Raw genomic sequence first — 15961 nt, forward strand, 5'->3', positions numbered from 1 at the left:
TAGGTTCTAGGCCCCCTCTCAGGGAATGGCTTGTGCCAATGAAAGAACATGAATGCAGCCGCTCTGCAAGCCCTCAGCCGGTCAAGGCAACAAAAACTTCAAAGTTCAAACATGGACAATCTGATTAAAGAAAATTGTTTATTCCACAAACTCTGTGCCCTTCCCACATGACAAACAGAAACAGAAAAAAAAAACAGTCAGACATATAACTCGCTCCCACAACCTGGAGAGGATTAACAGAACAGTGAAACAAAAAAGACCGTCATCCTCGGCCTTCATAAAAACAAACACAACATCCTCGGCCTTCATAAAAACAAACACAACATCCTCGGCCTTCATAAAAACAACACATTTGCCCACACCTTCTACTTTTTGGCCCGCGAGGGCGATGCCTTGCGTATACTTGTGCGGCCCCTGCCCGCCCTGCTGCTCCTCCTCAATTGGAGCCCAGTGGCTGCAGCAAGGCTGGGGGAAGGCTCCTGAGGGGCACATGGCGAGACGGCAGATGCCCTTGGGGGTTGGCCTGCACGAGCTCTGGCCCTCGAGGGGTCAGCTGGTGACTGCTGCAGCTGTGGCTGGGCGGCATCAGTGTGTCCAGCAGCTGGTGGCAGCTGCACTGGTGGAGTGGCAGTGTCGGCTGCATGAATGGGGGCAAGCTGGCTGATGGCAGGCGCTCGCTGGTCGCCTGATACAGTGGCAGTCGCCCGGGCCAGCACTGCAGCATGCGCAGCAAACTGCTGAAGGACAGCCCGCTGGGCTGCTGCAGGGCGGCGGATGCCCTGGCGATGCCTGGCTGATGCAGCCAGTGTGGCACCAGTTAGTGCCCGTGCTGCCCTGGTCTGTGACCGCATAGGACCAGCCAGTGACTGGACGGCACGACTGAGCACTTGGGTATTCGCCGACTGTGCTGCCCCGAATTCCTCCACACTCCCAGCCAGTGTCTCGATGACACGAGTGAGCACTTGGGTACTCACCGACTGTGCTGCCCCGAATTCCTGCAGACTCCTGGCCTGGGCCTGGACGGCACGAGTGAGCACTTTGGAACTCGCCGACTGTGCTGCCCCGAATTCCTCCACACTCCGAGCCAGTGACTGTATGGAGTCAAGCATCTGTGCCACTACCCCCATGAGCTCCGTGTGCCTGCACTCCGAGTCGACGGCCATTTCCTCTAGGAGGCGCACCTCCTCTGCGCTGACCGTCGCAGGACTGGAGGCCGCACTCACCCTCTGGGGAGAAGGCCGCCGAGCTTCCCCACCCCTCCCGCGTTGCTGCAGGCCGCTGGGCCCAGGAACTTCACTCTCCTGCGACCCTTCCCCCAGGCTCCCCTCCAGGGAAGACGTGTCCCCTACATCGCCATGGGCTGCCGCGGCTGAGGGTGCCACTGATGGGCCGGCTACCTCTTCCTCCTCCTCCTCCTCCTCTTCCGAGGGGCTGTCACTGGCAGCTTCAAGGCCCGCCTCCTCACCTGGCGTCTCACCATCTGAAAGAAGGAAGGCACAAGAGTAGCTTTAGAGTGAGGACAGGGCATCAGCGAGGGAGGCATGAGTGGTGCCATTCACCGCATTGGTCGGACAGTGGCAAAGGATGTTGATCTAATGCACAAGTGGAACGAGAGAGGTCCAAAAGGTGATGTCCTTACCATTGGTGCCCAGAACAGGGTCGGCATCTCCAGTGGCAATGGGGCCAATCACACGGACTCCCATAATGCGCTCCATGCGCTGGTCTAGGTCGGTGAGCTCTTGGTGCTGAGGTCGGCCTCCACCGGTCCCAATCTGGCTACGCCTGTTGTTAGCCAGCTTGGCCTGCAAGAGAAAGGACGGCCTCTAAGTACGGTGTGTAGCCCTGATCTTGTCTGCACTGCCTCCCATGGTCGAATAGCTTGGACATTGTGTAGCCCTGATCTTGTCTGCACTGCCTCCCATGGTCGAATAGCTTGGACATTGTGTAGCCCTGATCTTCTCTGCACTGCCTCCCATGGTCGAATAGCTTGGACATTGTGTAGCCCTGATCTTGTCTGCACTGCCTCCCATGGTCGAATAGCTTGGACATTGTGTAGCCCTGATCTTGTCTGCACTGCCTCCCATGGTCGAATAGCTTGGACAGTGTGTAAAGTGCAGAATGTGCAATTCATGTTCATGCTAGTCCCATAGCTGCTGGATGAGGGCTGGCCATTAGGGCTTTCAGGTCCCTTTGTCCATAATATGAGGTGCACATGCAAGGATGAGGAGGACACTGGAAAGGGTACTCACCCTGACAATCCAAGTGAGGTCATTCAACTTTTTCCTGCATTGTACAGGATTCCTGGCAACCACACTGTTGGATGTCACCCTGTTGGAGACCTCCCTCCAGGCTTTGCGGTAGACGCTGGGCACCGGCTTCTTGCCACTGTCAGGGAACAAAACATGGCGTCTTCGCTCCACTGCGCTAACCAGCAGCCTTAGGTCACCCTCGCTGAAGCACAGCGCTCTCTCCCGGGCCTTCTGCATCATCCTGGGCGGTGAAGAGTTGCAGCAGCAGTGTTCAGGCCTAGGTGGAGGGCTGCAGTGTCCAGGGTGTGGCAGCCAAAAAAATTGACCCTTCCCCCTTTAAGAGATGGCCGGCGCCAGCGTGTCTGCCGTCAATGAAGAAATCACCGCACCTGTGCTGCGCCCGGCCTCGGCGGTATAGCTCAGCACCGCCGGCTTAGTGCCTAAAGATAGTCATGCGTCGCCAGTTTTAGCGCTGCAGCAACCTCTTAGGGCGATGCTACTGAATATCGGCGAAGTGGCCTCGACTTTGCGCCGGGCGCAAACTTCAGCGACCGCCCGACTTTATCGCCCCAAAAGTGGCTCAACTGAATTTCTAGCCCAATATATCTAGTTCCCTCATCTAGATCATTGATATATATTGTGAATAACTAGGGTCCTAGCACCAATCCCTGCGGTACCCCACTAGTCACTGCCCACCACTCAGAAAAAGACCCGTTTATTCCAACTCTTTGCTTCCTGTATGCCAACCAATTCTCTATCCAAGTCACTACCTTGCACCCAATTCCATGTGCTTTAACTTTGCACGCTAATCTCTTATGTGGGACATTATCAAAAGTCTTCTGAAAGTCCAAAAACACCACATCCACTGGTTCTCCCTTATTCATTCTACCAGTTACATCCTCAAAAAATTCCAGTAGATTAGTCAAACGTGATTTACCTTTTGTAAATCCATGTTGACTTTGTCCGATCCTGTCACTGTTTTCCAAGTGCTCTGCTATTACATCTTTTATAATGGACTCTAGCATTTTCCCTACTACTGATATCAGGCTTACCAGTCTATAATTCCCCGTTTTCTCTCTACCATCTTTTTTAAATAGTGGGATTTCATTAGCTACCCGCCAATCCATGGGAACTGTTCCACAGTCTATAGAATTTTGGAAGATGACCAGCAATGCATTTACTATTTCGAGGGCCACTTCTTTAAGTATCCTAGGATGTAGATTATCAGGCCCTGGGGATTTATTGCCCTTCAATCCCATCAATTTCCCTAACAGCATTTCCCTACAAATGCTGATTTCATTCAGTTCCTCCCTCTCATTAGACCCTATGTTCCCCGACATCTCTGGGAGGTTATTTGTGTCCTCCTTTGTGAAGACAGAACCAAAGTATGTATTTAATTGGTCAGCCATTTCTTTGTTCCCCATTATAAATTCCCCTGATTCTGACTGCAAGGGACCTATGCTTGACTTCGCAAATCTTTTTCTCTTCACGTATCAAATCCCTCCATGGCCTGGATCCTCCTTATTACTGTAACCTCCCACAGCCCTACAACCCTCTAGGAACTCTATATATGTTCCTCCAAATCTCTTCTGTAACCCCACCTCCTTCGCCTCGCCATTGGGGCCCTTGCTTTCAGCTGTCTAGGCCCTAACTCCAATGCTCTTCTTTGAAATATTGGCCGTGGGATCTTTTACATCCCCCTGAGAGTGCAGACGGGGCCCTAAGTACTGGTACATTGAACACCTTTGGGCCCAGAGAGTGGGGAAAGGACGGGGAGCAGAGCTGGGGTTGTGGAATCACCCAAGCATGTCGTTTGAGCAATTTTGTGCCCTGTTTACTCCAGATCTGCAAAGAAAATCATCATGAGATCCCGGATAATAAGGAAAACCAACACTGAAAACAGTTTCAATTCATTTCAAATGCTTTACAGATTTCACTGTATCAAGTCTTATAAGTTTTAGGTATTCCAGAAATGTGTTTTATTTTTTGACACAGTGTTTTTCTTACCTGCCATGGTTGGAAGTTTAAAACATCTGCACATCCATTATTTGAAAATGGACCCTTGCCATTTTCGCACGCTAACATATTGCCAAGTCCATGGGCCAATGTATAAACTGCCCTGTACACACTGTAAGAAAATCCATCCGAGGCGCTGGGCAGGTCGAAGTTGTTTTCCTTGCCTGTGCACTGCAGTAAATGTGGTGAGGAATGTATTGGACTTGTGTCTTCCGTTTTTAAAGCGCATCCGAACGAGGCCTCCCAAAACTCCCTTATCAAATCGTTTTCAGGGAACAAGGAAGGACGGACGCCGAGAAAAAAGTCTCTCAGCCCAACTATTTGTGAGCTATGGATTGCAGTCCCTATCGTGCCGAGAAGGAATGCAGCGCTTTCTTCTGGGGAGAGCAGTTCGGCTGTAACCCAGGCCTCGCTTCCTACCCACTGTATCCCAGTGACATTCTGCCGCACGACTTATTCAAGTAAAACACCCATGTCTCCTCTGGCAACAAAGGCCACCACCACCTTTGCGGTCGACGCTTTGATCACCTCGACAATCTCTGTTATTTTCTCTTTGGGGTCAGTTCTGTAAAAGGACTCAGAGAAGGCGATGCAGGTTCCAAGTCCTTGCACAGCTTCCTCAAACGCCTGCATTCCAAAGTTGCCATAATCGTTGTCACTTCTAACGGTTCCAATCCAAGTCCATCCAAATCGTTTAACGAGTTGAGCTAAAACCTTGGACTGGTGAGAGTCACTGGGTATGGTCCTGAAAAAGGTGGGGTATTCTCCCCTGTTGCTGAGACATTCGCAACTGGAAAGGTAACTAACCTGCAGCACAAAATAAGTAATAAAGTTGTATTGAAACCAAAGGAAATTCTAGGGCGCACAAATCTGTGGACCATTGCTAATGGGGAAGAATCAATATGTTTGGTGATATTATAAATGTGTTTGTAAAGATTTCCTCTGGTCCAGTTAAATCATTAATATATCGTCCCTGAACTAACGTCCAAACACGAATGCAATTGTCTGAAATTCCCACTATTACAGTACCACCACCGGCGTACCGTAGCTGCAGTGTGTACCATCTACAAGATGCACTGCAGCAACTCGCCAAGGCTTCATTAGCAGCTCCTCCCAAACCTGCGAACTCTTCCACCTAGAAGGACAAGGACAGCAGGCATATGGGAACACCACCATCTGCAAATTCCTCTCCAAGTTACACACCAGCCTGACTTGGAAATATATCGCTGTTCCGTCATCGAATTTGGGTCAAAATCCTGGAACTCCCTCCCTAACAGCACTGTGGGAGTAGCTTCAGCACACGGACTGCAGCGGTTCAAGAAAGCGGCTCACCACCACCTTCTCAAGGGCAATTAGGGATGGGCAATAAATGCCGGCCTTGCCACCGTTGCCAACATCCCGTGAACGACTAAAAAAGGTTTTAACCTGTTTACTTTAACCAGTGAAATGTTAACTAACAACTTAACAGGTTAAAACCTACCCAAAAATAACAGTAGAGTTTCAGACCAATGCATTAATCATCAGTCCACTCGTATTCATACCATAATTTCCAGGCCAACATATTGGATGTCCCTTACAATTTCCCCTGAAATACCAACACGAGGAGGCTTTGTGAAAGTGCACACAGTTTATAAAGTGCATACCCCGATATAAACTTGCAACCTTACCAGTGGAATGCCAAAAGAACCAATTATTCGGGCTATCGCTATAGATTGTGTGGATCCTCCGCCAACAAGAGCAGAAACCTTAGGAGATTCTGTGCATCTGTGATCAGAAACAGTTTCTTCTTGTCCACCAATGAGAGCTAGGGCTGCCTTCGCCGCAATTGTAGGTGAGGCGCATCCATCATAGATCCTGTAGCCCAACGTAATATTTCCAAGCAATGTCTGACTTTGGTTTATTTCTTCTATGGCAAAGATCATCGTTTGTGCTCGACCAAAAACACTGAAAGAAAATCTGAAATTGATGCTTATTTTTAGGTGATGAAGCGATTGCTCATTCATACATGCTCCATTGTAGCAAGACATTGACTGAACTAGGAGGTGTGTGCGATCCTCTTAACTTTTCCACTACACACTTCTAATAGGTCGTGTGTTCAAGTCCCACTCCAGAGACTTGAGCACATAATCGCGGCTAACCCTTCAGTGCAGTACTGAGGGAGTGCTGCACTGTCGGAACTGCTATCTTTCGGATGAGACATTAAACCGAGGCCCTGTCTTCACTCTTAGGTGAACGTAAAAGATCCCACAGCACTATCTCGAAGAGAAGGGGAGTTATCCCCAGTGCTCTTCACAATCTTTATCCTTCAACCAACACCAATAAAACAGATAATCTGGTCATTATCACAGTGCTGCTTTTGGGAGCTTGCTATGCACAAATTGGCTGCTGCGTTTCCTACATTACCACCGTGACTACACTTCACAAGTACTTCATTGGCTGTAAAGCGCTTTGGGACGTCCTGAGGTCGTGAAAGGTGCTATAGAAATCCAAGTTATTTTTACTAGTGAACAAGGACTATTTTGAGGGGCCGAGATAGAGTGGGTGGAAGGACCTATTTCCCTTAGCAGAGAGGTCAATAACCAGGGGGCAGAGATTTAAAGTAATTGGTAGAAGGATTAGAGGGGAGTTAAGGAGAACTTTTTTCACCCAGAGGGTGGTGGGGTTCTGGAACTCACTGCCCGAAAGGGTGGTAGAGGCAGAGACCCTCATCTCATTTAAAAAGTACTTGTAGTGCTGAAACCTACAAGGCTACCGACCAAGAGCTGGAAAGTGGAATTAGGCTGGATAGCTCTTCTTCAGCCGGCACAGACACGATGGGCTGAATGGCCGGCTGCTGTGCCGTAAATTTCTATGATTCTATGATTCTAAGGACTGTACATGTGAGTATTGGTTAAGAAATCGGAAAGCAGAAACCGAAATAACTATTAGCTGCAGTTATAATGCTACTTTTGCATCAATATGGAGAGGTGCTGGATGTATATCACGTGACAATGGCAGCATAACCCTACAGTCATGTCCCAGTCTGAGTCCTGAATACACCAAAGCCAAGCCAGCCTCTTAGAAAGGGTCTCAGAGTGCTTGGGCTTGGCATCCTGTGTAACATATCGCAAGAATCCTGTGAAGACTTGTTTAAAAAGTGTTTGCACAATCCATTGGACCTTGGGCACTTGATAAACTTAGCATTGAGCCTTCTGTGATGTTACCGGAAAGCAAACACTTCAATTTCCAATTTCCTAAGAGTGAAAGATGCGGAAGCTGAATTATGTGTGTGTCTGGAACAAACTGAGTAAACTTGAGATCAATGGATACTAGTCACGGAATGTACACAAATAAGTAGATTGCGCAGGGCTTGAGTTGGAATTGTTTTAGTTTAGGAAAAAAGTAATCCCATTAAATCAACGACTATTTCCTGTTCATAACCATTCCCTGATCTTTTGCATTTAATTATTCACCCTCCCAAATCTATTTCTACTTTGCTGTCATAACTTCAGTCGTCAAAAAGCATTGCCCTGCAGTTTTATCGCGGTAGAGGACGATGGGATTAACTTCGTGTGCTTTGAGTTGTTTGGAATATTTTGTTTTCCAGTTACTGTGATAACAGATAAATGTGTTGTCCATTCTTCGCTTTCAATTGTGAATTCTATGCAAGTACAAAATAATATAGGAAATTATAGAAATCGTCAACATCGCATAGGTCATGGGCCAAACTTAAACCAGCAATGTACTGAATCCAGACTGTTGCTGTGAGACAGTGAGTGATAAGATGCAAGAGATCAGGGAATGGTTCTTGATGAGAGCGAACTGCTAAATAAACAGCATAAATTCATTCTACTGAAATAAAAAAATTCCAACTCAAACGCACCGATTTATTCTGCATAATTTTTCTAATTGTACAAATTTAATTGAACACTAAATGAAAATATAAGTTCTCTGCTCAGCTTTCATCCTTCTTTATCTCGTTTATATGTTGCCTCTCCATGACATCAGCTGTAGGCATATGGCACCAATACTGAACGCCAGTGTACAAATAGTACGCAAAGAAATAAAGTGAGAATGTTAAGTATTCAATGGGAATTCATTGCAAGATCTGTCCAAATATTACACCAACCATTGGAAGGTTAGTCAAGGAATGGTCCTATTTCAGCCTCACACAACTACAGTTCATTATTGAGAGTGTTGGATTTTAGTGTTGCTGACGACATCATGAAGAAAATGAGCCTATTTTATGGAATAACAAATCTATTACAAGCTAGGTTTTAATCCTGGTTGGATTTCCATGAGCAATCGGAAGTTTCTGAGCCTATAGACTGCATAATTTTCTTTTCGGGTTTATCTTGCATGGATATTGAACAAGTCAGCTTTATTCTACTAACAGAATATAGATTAGGGAAGTTTTGGTTAAGAACAACGATGTAAAAGTCTATTTCATGACAATTTGCAATCCGTGACAAGCTGACGATTGGATGTTAGTGCAAACTTCATGATAAGAAAAAGTATGTCAAAGGAAGAAAATTCACCTAAACATTTCAATCTAGTCAATCTGTACAAAGAAAAGAGCAATCAAATCTTGGCAATAATAACTGTAATTGTGGCAGCTAACAAACTCTGATAATTGATATAATCAGTTTACCTTAAACTTCACAAAAGACCTTGGGCTAGATTTTCAGTTGATAGCGCCAGCAGTAAGCGCCTTAAGAGAAGTGATTTTCGGGCGCTATGCGTGTAGCGCCCGTGCGCAGCGCAGTTTGCGCCCCGCCCCAAATTAACTTGCCCGTTAGCGCCGGCGCAAAGTTTAGCGCCCGCCCGGATGCGCGTGCAGAAAATGACGTCACATCCTCGTGCAACGCCCTTTGTGCGCCCCGATTCCAAACTTCAGTCGGACCGCCCCATTGTGCGGCTGGCGGCCGGAGCATTTGGAAAAAGGAACGCAACACAACCAGCGCGGGCCCCGGGGGGCGCAAATTAAAGGGGACGTGCTCTCCAGTATAAAGGCCAGCCTTTTTTCAGAAAACACTCTTGTGCAACGCATTTCTGGAGACACAACAAGGAGGATAGCTAACTGGTTTCAAGCAGCAAGAGCTCAGGTATTTTTGGACTCAGGCCAGAGCGCTGCAAGTGGCCTTTTGGAAATTTGAGTGTTTGCCAGGATTTGATGGGGGTTGCATGGGGTGCCAACGCGGAGCTGCAGCTCCATGTCCGTAGGGCTCGCAGATGCATTGTGAGAGGGGCAGCCCTGGCTAGAGGCAGAGGGGGCTGCAGGCGTCGGCCACGTAGGCCTTACCCAGTCAGGCTATACCACCAGCAGTGCTCCTACCTAAACATGAGTGCCGCGCGATGTGTTAAAAGGCTCCGATTCCGAAAGGAGGTGATTGCAGAGATCTGCCACCTGCTTCGCCGAGATCTGCGGCCAAAGCTCAGGTGCAGGACGTCTCTGTCGGTGGAAGTGAAGGTGACAGTGGCATTGAACTTCTATGCCACCGGCTCCTTCCAATACGCTGCTGGGGACATAGCAAACATCTCCCAGTACGGCGCGCATCGCTGCATCCACCAGGTGACCGAAGCACTGTTCAGAAGGAGAAGCCAATTCATCTCCTTCCCCATGGCCCTGGAGAGCCAGCATCAGCGCGCATTGGGATTTTCCAGACTCGGGGAATTCCCCTTGGTGCAGGGCGCCATTGACTGTATGCATGTGGCTTTGCGGGCCCCTCTGGAGCATGGCGAGCAGTATCGCAACAGGAAGGGCTACCATTCTCTGAATGTGCAGCTGGTCTGTGACCACAAGCAGCGCATCATGGCAGTCAATGCCAGCTTCCCAGGCAGCAGCCACGATGCCTTTATCCTGCGGCAGAGTACTGTGCATGACATGTTCCAGGCACAGCCTCCCCCAAGAAGATGGCTACTCGGGGACAAAGGCTATCCTTTGTGCACCTGGCTCATGACCCCGCTCCGCGCGCCCAGGACCGCTGCTGAAGAGGCCTACAATGAGAGCCATCAAACCACCCGCAACATCATCGAGCTAACTATTGGGGTCCTCAAGCAGTGGTTCCGCTGCCTTGATCGCTCCGGAGGAGCTCTCCAGTATTCGCCGGACCGGGTCTCCCAATTTCTGGTGGTTTGCTGCATGCTACACAACCTGGCTATCCGCAGGACTCAGGCACTGCCACCTGACGTTGGACCAGCACCTCAGGAGGAGGAGCAGGAGGAGCATGAGGAGGAGGAGGAGGAGGAGCAGGAGTACGTTCCCAGGAGGGAGCGACCAGGGCCAAGGGCCACACGACGCCACCTTATTACACGGTACTTCTAAGCCCCCTGTCAGGGAATGGCCAGGGGCCATGAGGGAAGATGAATGCAGCCGCTCCGCAACCCCTCAGCCGGCGAAGCCAACAAACACTAAGAAGAACAACCATGGAGACTGCATGAATAAAGATAATTTTTTATTACACAAAAATGAAAAGCCCTTCCCACATGAATCCCCAAAAACAATAAACGGGCCCCACAAAAAGCCCAACAAACGACTCACTCCCACAAACTGGGGAGGAGTCACTCCACCTTTCTTCAAACCGGGCCTCAACGTCGGCCTAACGCAAAAAATAAGCCCTCCAACAACACAACCATGGGCAAAATAAAGATGGCCACCGCCATATAAAAGGAAAGCTGGCCACACCCTCTACTGAGTGGCCCACGAGGGCGAGACCTTGCCCAGCCTTTTGCCTCCCCTGCCCGGCCTGCTGCTCCTTCGCAAGCTCTGCCCAGTGGCTGCTGCGAGGCTGGGGGAAGGTGCCTGAGGCTCAGATGCCCTTCCGCCAGATGCCGCTGGGGGGCGGCCTACACGGCGTTTGGGCCTCGAGGGGCCGTCTGCTGAGTGGCGCACCTGAGCCTGACCACCATCAGCTGCAGCCGCTTGCCCTTGATGCTCCAGTGGGGGAATGGCGGTGACGGATGGCGCAATGTGGGCCAGCTGGCGTCTGGGATGCGCTGGCTGGTGCTGTGGCGCGGTGGCACTCGGCCGGGCCTGCACTGCAGGATCTGCAACAATCAGCCGAGGGGCGGCTTGCTGGGATGGTCCAGCGCGGCGGCTGCCCTGGCAATGCCTGCCTGAGACAGCGCGTGTGGCAGCAGTGAGTGCCCCTGTTGTCCTGGTGTGCGCGCGCATCACATCCGCCAGGGTCTTGACGGCATCAGTCAGCATGCGGCCACTCGCGGCAGTTGCTGCCCCGAACTCGCGCACACTGGTCGCCAGCGACTCGATGGCCTCAGGCATGCGCCCCACCATGCTCATGAGCTCCGTGTGGCGCCGGTCTGAATCCTCGGCCATCTTATCCAGCTTCCGCACCTCCTCCGAGGTGAAGGTGTCCGGACTGGAGTCGCGACTCTCCCGCTGGGGAGGAGGGGGCCGAACTAAGGGACCCTTGCCACGTTGGTGGCGGCGAGTGTGCCGATCAGCAGCACTCCCCTCTGATCCTTCCCCCCTTTGGGGGGAAGGCCATGGGCCACGCGCACGGCTCCTGGGTGGCTGGACACCACTGGTCCCAGAAGCTGCATTGCCCTGCGACAGTTCCTCCAGGCACTCGTCCAGTGAGGAGGTGTCAAGCATTTCCTCCTCTCCTGCGGGACGTGACTGTTCCCCCGATGGTCCAGCTTGCTCCTCCTCCTCCTCCTGCTCGGAGGTGCTGTCACTGGCAGCTTCAGGGTCCTGGTCGTCACCAGCTGAAATCAGGAATGCACAAGAGTAGCTTCAGAGTGAGGAGACGGCGTCAGCGAGGGAGTTAGGACTGGTGGCATTCAGTGCATTGGTGGGACAGTGGCAAAGGAGGTAGCTCAGATGGGCCAGTGCGACGCGAGAGGGCCAAAAGGTGAGGTCCTTACCATTGCCGGGCAGTGGAGGGTCTGATACTCCGCACGCTGTGGGGATGATCACACGGGCTCCCATGAGCACACACATGCGCTCCTCCAGCCGAGTGAGCTTCTGCAGCTTGGCGCGGCCACCCCTGGCACGGGCCTGGCGATTAAAGGCTACTTTAGCCTGCAAGAGAAAGGACGGGCTGTAAGTGCGCAATGTAGCCCTGATGTAGTGTGCACTGCCTCCCATGGTGGAATAGCTTGGCCAGAGTGAAGCCCTGATGTAGTGTGCACTGCCTCCCATGGTGGAATAGCTTGGACAGAGTGAAGCCCTGATGTAGTGTGCACTGCCTCCCATGGTGGAATAGCTTGGACAGAGTGAAGCCCTGATGTAGTGTGCACAGCCTCCCATGGTGGAATAGCTTGGCCTAAGTGTAGAGTGCCGAATGGCCATTTGACGCTCATGACTGTCCCAATGCTGCTGGCTGAGGGCTGGCCAATAGGACTTTCAGCTCCCTTTGCCCATCATGTCAGGTGTACATGCAAGAATGAGGAGGAGACTGGAAAGGCTACTCACCTTGACAATCCTGGTCAGGTCGTTGTATTTTTTACGACATTGTTTGTGGGTCCTGGGGGCATCGCCGGTGAACGTCACCCTCTGGGCGATCTGCTTCCAGGCTTTGGTGTAGTCGTGGTGGGTTGGATTCCTCCCACTCTCTGGGAACAAGATCTTGCGCCTCACCTCCAGAGCTGTGACCATTATGTCCAGATCACCCTCTGAGAAGCGCAGGGCACGCTGACGGGCCTTCGTTGGCGTTGCCATGACTCCCTGGGGCTGAGCAGCAGTGTTGAGGCCTCTTTGCAAGGCTGCAGTGTGCAGGGCGTGGCAGCAGACCAATTCGTCCCTTCCCCCTTTAAGAGCTGGTCGGCGCCACGGGGTCTGCTGTCAGTCCAAAAATGACCGCACCCGCGCTGCGCCCCGCCTGGGCGCTATCCCTCTGGACCGCCGGCTTAGCGCCTAAAGAGAGTAGTGGAACGCCTCTTTTAGCGCTCCACCAACCTCTTAGGGCGAAGCCACTGAATTCCCGGCAACGGGGCGCTACTTTGGGGCGGGCGCTAACTTCGGGCGGGCGCTAAGGTTAGCGCCCCAAAACTGCCTATACTGAAAATCTAGCCCCTTCTGTCTTAGGAATATAGGAACATAGGAACAGAGTAGGCCATTCAGCCCCTCGAGCCTGTTCCGCCATTTAATGAGTTCCATGGCTGATCTACGACCGAACTCTGCCTTTGCCCCTTATCCCTTAATACCTCTGGTTAACAAAAATATATCATTCGCAGAATTTAAATTAACAATTGATGATCTAGCATCAATTGCAGTTTGCAGAAGAAAGTTCCAAACTTCTACCACACTTTGTGTGTAGAAGCGTTTCCTAAGTTCACTCCTGAAAGGTCTGGCTCTAATTTTTAGACTATGCCCCCTAGTCCTAGAATACCCAACCAGCGGAGATAGTTTCTCTCTATCTACCCTATCTGTTCCCCTTAATATCTTGAACACTTCGATCAAATCACCCTCTATCCTTCTAAATTCTAGGCAATACAACCCTAATTTAACCCTTGGAGTCCAGGTATCATTCTGGTAAACCTACGCTGCACTCCCTCTAAGGCCACTATATCCTTCCTAAGGTGTGGTGCCCAGAACTGCTCACAGTGCTCCAGGTGTGGTCAAACCAGTGTTCTGTACAGCTGCAGCATAACTTCTGCCTCCTTCTACTCTAGTCCTCTAGATATAAAGGCCAGCATTCCAGTAGCCTTTTTGATTGCTTTCTGTACCTGTTCATGACATTTTAATACAATAGCAAAATACTGCGGATGCTGGAAATCTGAAATAACAGTAAGGGCTGGAAACACTCAGCAGGCTTGGGAGCATCCATGGAGAGAGAAACAGAGTTAACGTTCGTTCTGACCAAGGGTGACAGACCTGAAACGTTAACTCTGTTTCTCTCTCCACGATGATGCCTGGCCTGCTGAGTGTTTCCAGCATTTTCTGTTATTTCATGACATTTTATTGATCTATGTACCTGGGCCCCCAAGTCTCTTTGGACCCCCACTGTTTTTAGTCATTCACAATTTAGAAAGTACACTGTTCTATCCTTTTTACGTCCAAAGTGGATGACCTCATGGGCTAAAAATTTGGTTCCGCCGCGCCAGGTCTTCAGCGCCCGAAATTTAGTGCACGCCCAGATTCCCCTAGCGCCCGCCTGAAATTCAGTAGCGCCGCCCCAAGACGGCGGCGGGCACTATTGTAGGGTTTGGACGCCTCGTTTGGGGCGAAGACTGTCAGTTTCCGCCGCCCAGCTGCCGCTGCGGCAACCGATGCGGTGCGGCAGGCTGGGGTACTGCAGGCCTCCTCCTTCTCTTAAGGAGGAGCTGCCTGCAGCCGTGAGATCGCCGATGGAATCCCCCGGCAAATGAGCCCGGCACCACGGAGAAGTGCCGGGCTCGCGGGAGTCATACACCAATGCCGCGGGGGGGTGGTGCAGGAGTCCGGGGAGGGAGCTGCGGGCAGACGGCCGCCGGAAAAGCGGCCGGCCGCCGCTCCACCTTTATGCGCCGGCCTTTCGGAGCTGCAACGCACCGTTTTGCAAACGCTGTTTGCGGCCGCGATGGGCGAGGCGGCCGCAACTCAATTTGGCCATCGGGACGGTTTATCATTGGAACCGGGGCGCTGCGCACACCGATGACGTCATCGGTGCCGGCGCAGCGCTAACGGCTAATGCCGATGTTAGGGACGAACTCAATTTCGGGCGTTAAAAACTTACGGCGCAAACCCACTCTATAGCCAAAAAGTGGGCGCAAACGCAACTGAATTTCTAGGCCCATATTTGCTAACAGTGAAATCCATTTGCCACTGTTTTGCTACATTCTTGTGTAACATGTTGAATTTATTCGACCAGCAAAAGATTAAAATGCAACCTTATACTAATTAGCAACAAAGTTGAACTGACCTTTTGCAACGTATTGGACTTGGTCGCGTTGTGAAAGGATGAATCTGCTCAGATCTATCCAAATGAATGTTAAAAATTCCACCCAGAATGATGTCTCCATCCCTAAATAAATCAGGCGAATTAAAATTTCTGAGAAGCTCACAGCTTGGTGTGTTTTCCCCACGCACAGAAATAATTACTAATAATCCCAACAATAAAAAGTAATACATTACAGAGATTCTAAATCAGCGGCTGCCAATTTCTCCCCATCATGAAAATAAATGCTGAGTACGTATATATACCATCTCACCACATAGGATGGTGGGTAATTTCACTCAAGCTACGTGCAAAATCTTGGGCAAAGTATCAAAAAAATCCCAATAGAAAATAATGCATATTTCTGATTGCCTCAGGATCATAAACTCAATCAACGTAAAAGTGTTTGTCTAACTTACCAGTGGCAAAGTGCCATGCAAGATCCCGAATGTATTACATTCCTGAAAATGAAGCAAGCGATTTCTCACCCTCATATCCAAAATAGCCAATGTTTCATCCATACATTTAGGGTTATCACCTATCAAAGTTTAAGAAAAGCTAATTTTGTCAAACAAAGTTAAATATGAAAAGGTATGCAGCTCATTTCATGTTCCTCTTTTACCCAACTTCAGTATTTATAATGATAGCAAAATACTGCGGATGCTGGAAATCCGAATGTATTTAAAATGTTTATTTAACATGTTTATTTGGGTGAACTTCAACAGCCAGTATCCTCTCTTGCACTGCGTCACGCTCACATATCACCTCTGTCCAAGCTGAGCTACATAGGCTGGTTTCACCAAAGACTCCAATTTAAAATTCTCATGCTCACATTTA

At 50.2% G+C, this 15961-nt stretch overlaps 1 pseudogene; it reads right to left on the reverse strand.

Annotated features, from left to right (window-relative positions):
- LOC147115407 (extracellular calcium-sensing receptor-like) overlaps nt 1–15318 on the reverse strand; it is a 33773-nt pseudogene extending 18455 nt beyond the window's left edge.
- Between the last annotated feature and the right edge of the window lie 643 nt (nt 15319–15961).

Source organism: Somniosus microcephalus, chromosome 6 (genome assembly GCF_052327205.1).
Source record: "Somniosus microcephalus isolate GS21.2 chromosome 6, FLI_Smic_1.0, whole genome shotgun sequence".
NCBI classification, from domain to species: domain Eukaryota; kingdom Metazoa; phylum Chordata; class Chondrichthyes; order Squaliformes; family Somniosidae; genus Somniosus; species Somniosus microcephalus.